Below are 7,487 nucleotides of genomic sequence, written 5' to 3' on the forward strand. Positions count from 1 at the left end.
TCATGTGTTTGTTGGCAGTCTGTATATCTTCTTTGGAGAAATGTCTATTTAGGTCTTCTGCCCATTTTTGGATTGGGTTGTTTGTTTTCTTGTTATTGAGCTGCATGAGCTGCTTGTAAATTTTGGAGATTAATCCTTTGTCGGTTGCTTCATTTGCAAATATTTTCTCCCATTCTGAGGGTTGTCTTTTGGTCTTGTTTATGGTTTCCTTTGCTGTGCAAAAGCTTTGAAGTTTCATTAGGTCCCATTTGTTTATTTTTGTTTTTATTTCCATTACTCTAGGAGGTGGGTCAGAAAGGATCTTGCTTTGATTTATGTCATAGAGTGTTCTGCCTATGTTTTCCTCTAAGAGTTTGATAGTTTCTGGCCTTACATTTAGTTCTTTAATCCATTTTGAGCTTATTTTTGTGTATGGTGTTAGGGAGTGATCTAATCTCATACTTTTACATGTACCTGTCCAGTTTTCCCAGCACCACTTATTGAAGAGGCTGTCCTTTCTCCATTGTACATTACTGCCACCTTTATCAAAGATAAGGTGTCCATATGTGCATGGGTTTATCTCTGGGCTTTCTATCCTGTTCCATTGATCTATCTTTCTGTTTTTGTGCCAGTACCATACCGTCTTGATGACTGTAGCTTTGTAGTATAGTCTGAAGTCAGGGAGCCTGATTCCTCCAGTTCCTTCTTTCGTTCTCAAGATTGCTTTGGCTATTCGGGGTCTTTTGTGTTTCCATACAAATTGTGAAATTTTTTGTTCTAGTTCTGTGAAAAATGCCAGTGGTAGTTTGATAGGGATGGCATTGAATCTATAGATTGCTTTGGGTAGTAGAGTCATTTTCACAATGTTGATTCTTCCAATCCAAGAACATGGTATATCTCTCCATCTATTTATATCATCTTTAATTTCTTTCATCAGTGTCTTATAATTTTCTGCATACAGGTCTTTTGTCTCCTTAGGTAGGTTTATTCCTAGATATTTTATTCTTTTTGTTGCAGTGGTAAATGGGAGTGTTTTCTTGATTTCACTTTCAGATTTTTCATCATTAGTATATAGGAATGCCAGAGATTTCTGTGCATTAATTTTGTATCCTGCCACTTTACCAAATTCATTGATTAGCTCTAGTAGTTTTCTGGTAGCATCTTTAGGGTTCTCTATGTATAGGATCATGTCATCTGCAAACAGTGACAGCTTTACTTCTTCTTTTCCGATTTGGATTCCTTTTATTTCCTTTTCTTCTCTGATTGCTGTGGCTAAAACTTCCAAAACAATGTTGAATAAGAGTGGTGAGAGTGGGCAACCTTGTCTTGTTCCTGATCTTAGTGGAAATGCTTTCAGTTTTTCACCATTGAGGATGATGTTTGCTGTGGGCTTGTCATATATGGCCTTTATTATGTTGAGGAAAGTTCCCTCTATGCCTACTTTCTGCAGGGTTTTTATCATAAATGGGTGTTGAATTTTGTCAAAAGCTTTCTCTGCATCTATTGAGATGATCATATGGTTTTTCTCCTTCAATTTGTTAATATGGTTTATCACGTTGATAGATTTGCGTATATTGAAGAATCCTTGCATTCCTGGAATAAACCCCACTTGATCATGGTGTATGATCCTTTGAATGTGCTGTTGGATTCTGTTTGCTAGTATTTTGTTGAGGATTTTTGCATCTATGTTCATCAGTGATATTGGCCTGTAGTTTTCTTTCTTTGTGACATCCTTGTCTGGTTTTGGTATCAAGGTGATGGTGGCCTCGTAGAAGGAGTTAGGGAGTGGTCCTCCCTCTGCTATATTTTGGAAGAGTTTGAGAAGGATAGGTGTTAGCTCTTCTCTAAATGTTTGATAGAATTCGCCTGTGAAGCCATCTGGTCCTGGGCTTTTCTTTGTTGGAAGATTTTTAATCACAGTTTCAATTTCAGTGCTTGTGATTGGTCTGTTCATATTTTCTATTTCTTCCTGATTCAGTCTTGGCAGGTTGTGCATTTCTAAGAATTTGTCCATTTCTTCCAGATTGTCCATTTTATTGGCATAGAGTTGCTTGTAGTAATCTCTCATGATCTCTTTTATCTCTGCAGTGTCAGTTGTTACCTCTCCTTTTGCATTTCTAATTCTATTGATTTGAGTCTTCTCCCTTTTTTTCTTGATGAGTCTGGCTAGTGGTTTATCTATTTTGTTTATCTTCTCAAAGAACCAGCTTTTAGTTTTATTGATCTTTGCTATTGTTTCCTTCATTTCTTTTTCATTTATTTCTGATCTGATAGTTATAATCATTTTTAAATGGTGACCTCATTCTGAAAAAAAAAACTTCAACAGCTACCTGTAATGACCTTAATCAAGTCACAAATATTAGGAAACATATAAATTTAGAATTGGAAAGTACTTCAAATAAGATCAAATTCAAGATTGTTCTTTTTGAGATCAATATATGTTTAATTCTTAATGCATTCACGATTTCAAAGAAAGTAAATGAAAATAATCTGCCTGTATGTTTGCTATTAGTTGATCATTTTGCTGCTAACAAAACTATGAAAAGCTTTTCTGTGAAATGCCCTGGAGAGCATAACACTGGAAATATTCTTCAGCTTCTCATTTTAACCATGGAAAGTATTACAAAAACTTTTGCCACATCATCACAGATGTATATTTTCTTTAATAATTTGTCTGTTATTTGTATGCCAGAGACACTTTGTAAGCCCAGTTGTAAGGAGAGTAGTGTCAGGGTAAAATTGAGCATTGAACTTGGAGGTAGCTTTCCAAGATATCTTCCTGAATCACCACACCAGCGAATAGAATCTGTATCACACATCTTCAAAACGAATTTCATTTTCCAGTCACTGTGGTTTGTTATCTTACAGGTAATATGAAAAGGCACTTCTAGAATTACGGTATCTGGGACTGTCTCCAAAGACAGCCTCATGTTTCCATAACCTGGAGCCTCTCGTTCAATTTTAATTGTCTGTAGCATTGCCATTTCACCTAGATTTCTTTTCCACACTATATCCAATTTTCCCATTTTGCTAGTCCTCTAATGGTAGCAGCTTTTTCTGAAAATTCCTGCTTGAGCTGAAGCTGGTATAAATACTGGCATCCTTCCATTGACTACAAAAAGTTCTCATTCCAAAGGTACACTCATCTTCTCCAGCCTGATAGACAGTATTTAATTCTGCCCCAGTGTACATTTCAGACGGCTTTAAGGAAACCTTTTGTATAAAGACAGTTGAAGATGAAATATTCTGAATCTGGATTTCAAGAAACAAGTCACTCATCTCTGAATTATAAAACTTAGTTTTAACTTCAAATGGTGAGAGGAATGAAAGTAGCACAGTTTCATTAAAAACATCTTTCCTTCCACACTGTGTTGAATAGATACTGAACCCACAGGGGCAACTCTTCCAATGTCTATTACTTTGTCATAGATGACATCATCAGTACAACAATTGGATGCAAGTTCTGCCACAGCCATGGAGACTGAGAGGTGTGAAGGCTGAGTACTTGTCTGAAAATTAGTGTTTGCAATATGATTTTTACAACTTAATTTCAATCACTGGGAATTCTCACATAAATAGAATTATTTTTCCTCTCACAACGTAGTTCTAAGGATTTATGATGAATTCAAACTTTCCCCCAGTTATTGACATTGCTGGTGGAGGGTCACCTGTCATGATCTGGTTAGAGAAATTACTAGGTAAGTTATTATCTTCACATGTGACTGAAAAGTTGGTGAATAAATTATGCTTAGTAGACAGAATCATTTTGAATATCAGAAAGATCTCCTGTAATGGATTCCCTTCTACTTTGACCACAACTTTGCCCCAATGTTTTAAAAAGCAACTGAGGTTTAATCAGGTATGACAGGATGACAGACACAGAGACAACTGCTTTTGAAAGAACAGTTTATTAGTCTTGACCTAAAATAAACAGACTGCCAGTTATTTCTCCAGGCAAAATGTGTTTATTTGGGATCAGCAAAGAGTTGTAGTTCGAGATCTGCAACCATGGTGAGCCATGTATAAGTGCCCATATAGCAAGGGAAGGAGAACTCTTATAGAAAGGGAAAAGGAAGTTTGGAGGGGTACAATAAACAGAGTCCATGGCTTTTCATTGGCTGAATTGTTGTCAGGAAAGAAGAGCTCTTCCTTCCTTTCATTGGCCTTTCCTAACATTGCAAGACATACTGCCCTTTTCCGGGCTATCAACTTTAATTGAGGTTTCTGCTTATTAATTTTTAACTTTTTAATACATATGTTTATTTAAGTTTTTCTGAATTTTTTATTGAAGTATAGTTGATTTACAATGTTGTGTTAGTTTCAGGTATACAGCACAGTGATTCAGTTATATACATATATATATATATTCTTTTTCAGATTCTTTTCCATTATAGGTTATTACAAGATATTGAATATAGTTCCCCATGCTATACAGTAGGAGTTTGTTATTTATCTATTTTATTTATAGTAGTGTGTATCTGTTAATTCCAAACTCCTAATTTATCCCACATCCCTTTCCCCTTCAGTAAACATATATTTGTTTTCTATGTCTTTGAGTCTGTTTCTGTTTTGTAAATAAGTTCATTTGCATCATTTGTTAGATTCCACATATAAGTGATATCATGTGATATTTATCATCCTCTGACTTATTTCACTTAGTATAATAATCTCTAGGCCCATCCATGTTGCTGCAAATGGCATTATTTCATTGTTTTTTACGGCTGAGTAATATTCCATTGCATATATATACCACATCTACTTTATTCATCTGTCAATGAACACTTAGAACACTTGCTTCCGTATCTTGGCTATTGCAACTAGTTCTGCTATGAACATTTGGGTGCATGCATCTTTTCAAATTAGAGTTTTTGTGTTTTCTGGATATATGCCCAGGAGTGGGATTGCTGGATCATATAGTAAATCTATTTTTAATTTTTTAAAGAACCTCCATACTCTTCTCTGTAGTGGTTGCACTAATTTATATTCTGACCAGCAGGGTAGGAGGTTTCCCTTTTCTCCACACTCTCTCCAGCATTTATTACTTGTAGACTTTTTAATCATGGCCATTCTGACTGGTGTGAGGTGAAACCTCATTATAGTTTTGATTTGCATTTCTATAATATTTAGCAATTTAAGCATCTTTTCCTGTACCTGTTGGGCATCTGTACATCTCTAGAGAAATGTCTGTTTAGGTCATCTGACCATTTTATGATTAGGTTGTTTGTTTTTTTTTTTTATATTGAGCTGTATGAGCTGTTTTATTTTAGAACTTAATCCCTTGTCAATCAAATCATTTGCAAATATTTTCTCCCATTCTGAGGGTTGCCTTTTTGTTTGTTTATGGTTTCCTTTGCTGTGCAAAAACTTTGAGTTTAATTAGGTCCCATTTATTTATTTTTGTTTTTGTTTCCATAATTCTAGGAGGTGGGTCAAAAAAGATCTTGCTGCGATTTATGTCAAAGAGTGTTCTGCCTATGTTTTCCCCTAAGAGTTTGATAGTATCTGGCCTTACATTTAGGTCTTTAATCCATTTTGAGTTTATTTTTGTGTATGGTGTTAGGGAGTGTTATAATTTCATTCTTTTACATGTAGCTGTCCAGTTTTCCCAACACCGCTTGCTGAACAGACTGCCTTTTCTCCATTGTATATTCTTACCTCCTTTGTTGAAGATTGATTGACCATAGTTGTGTGGGCTTATTTCTGGGCTCTCTATTGTGTTCCATTGATCCATATGTCTGTTTTGTGCCAACAACACACTGTTTTGGTTACTGTATCTTTACGGTGGTGTCTGAAGTCTGAGAGGGTTATGCCTCTATCTTTGTTCTTTCCTCTCAGGATTGCTTAGGCAATTCTAGGGCTTTTGTGGCTCCATATAAATTTTAAGATTATTTGTTCTAGTTCTGTGAAAAATGTCATGGGTAATTTGATAGGGATCACATTAAATCTGTACACCTCTTTGGGTAGTATTGACATTTAACAACATTAATTCTTCTAATCCAATAGCATGGGATATCTTTCCATTTTTTGAATCCTCTTTAATTTCCTTTATTAATGTTTTATAGTTCTCAGCATATAAGTCTTTCACCTCCTTGTTCAGGTTTATTCCTAGATTTTTTTTGGTGTGATTTTAAAAGATATTGGTTTTGCGGGGGGGAGGGGTTCTTGGTTTTTTATTAGGAAAAAAAGTTCATTTAATGAGCTCCAGGGAACACTCAGCCTGCTGCCATACTAACTCATGAATTACAATGGATTGCTGGTAAGCAAGACAAGAAAACAGGGAACAAACAAAACAAACAAAAATCAAGACATTGTTTCTTACTGAACTCTTCTCAAATGAGATCAAGGAATTATGGTTAAATGCCACAGCTGTAAATCATTTCTGCTCCTAGAGAGGTTAGAAAGGGCTTATAATATTTACCCTTTTTTTTCAGACAGAATTTAGGTCTGAGCAAAACCTTTTGTGTCCTCCAACCTCAAAGTTTATTGGGGATGGAAGTCCAAATTTGCTGTCACATACCATAAAAAGAATCTCATGAGCAGAGAGTCAAACTAATTTTGGAATATATGAATTATGCCCAGTGGTATTTTAAATAGATTTTAAACTAAAATATATAAATAAATTTTTACTAATCTATATGACTCTGGGTTCTGAAACTTCTACATGTCACATGCATGATACATAACACACAATGTCAGCCCCAGGACAGAGAAAACACTCCAATGAAGCAAGCCAAAGAAACAAGTTTCAAACAAGGTAAAGTGATGTGTAGACAAGGAGTTTTCAATTCTTTCCTGTCATGCTGAAGCTTCCAGCTCCTGAATAACAACACATGTTTCCCTTGCCCTAGACACCCAAGAGTATGTCTCCTCTCTTGGGCATAAGAATCTCTAGAGTTACATATGTGTAGTAAACAGTGGACCCAGCTGGCATACTCACAATGACCAAATTGTGTTGATCGTACTTTAAACCAATACATCACTCCACGATGAAGATGCAATAAATGATATATTTGCTTTCCAGACATGAATGAGATGCCTTACTGGATATACTTCAGGAAGGCCAGAGAAACTGGAATAATTTACTGGTGAATTTCTTTCAGGATAGCCCATGATTTATCTAGAATATAATCTTTACATATCTGGATCCTTCAAACTAGACCAAAGGGAAAATCTGGGCTGCAAGGCTCAATTAGAAATGTGGGATGCTGCTATGCTGACAACCAGTGTTCCCTGACCTGTATCTTCTGAGACTAGAACCCAGTGTGGTGGATGACCAATTCATGAGTTTTTTTTTACATTCCCTTTCTGATATTTCATTGTTAGTGTAAAGAAATGCAACTGATTTCTGAGTGTTTAATCCTGTTTCTTGCTACTTTGCTGAATTCATTTATTAGATCTAATAGATTTTGTGTGGAGTCCTTAGGGTTTTCTATATATAGTATCATGTCACCTGCATATAGTGACAATTTTACCCCTTCCCTTCCAATTTGGATACCCTTTATTTCTTT

General features: G+C 35.6%; 1 pseudogene; it reads right to left on the reverse strand.

Annotated features, from left to right (window-relative positions):
- Window positions 1-2,570: 2,570 nt before the first annotated feature.
- On the reverse strand, window positions 2,571-3,455 carry LOC137216644 (trafficking protein particle complex subunit 13-like; annotated as a pseudogene).
- Between the last annotated feature and the right edge of the window lie 4,032 nt (window positions 3,456-7,487).

The sequence above is a fragment of the Pseudorca crassidens genome, chromosome X, assembly GCF_039906515.1.
Source record: "Pseudorca crassidens isolate mPseCra1 chromosome X, mPseCra1.hap1, whole genome shotgun sequence".
NCBI lineage: Eukaryota > Metazoa > Chordata > Mammalia > Artiodactyla > Delphinidae > Pseudorca > Pseudorca crassidens.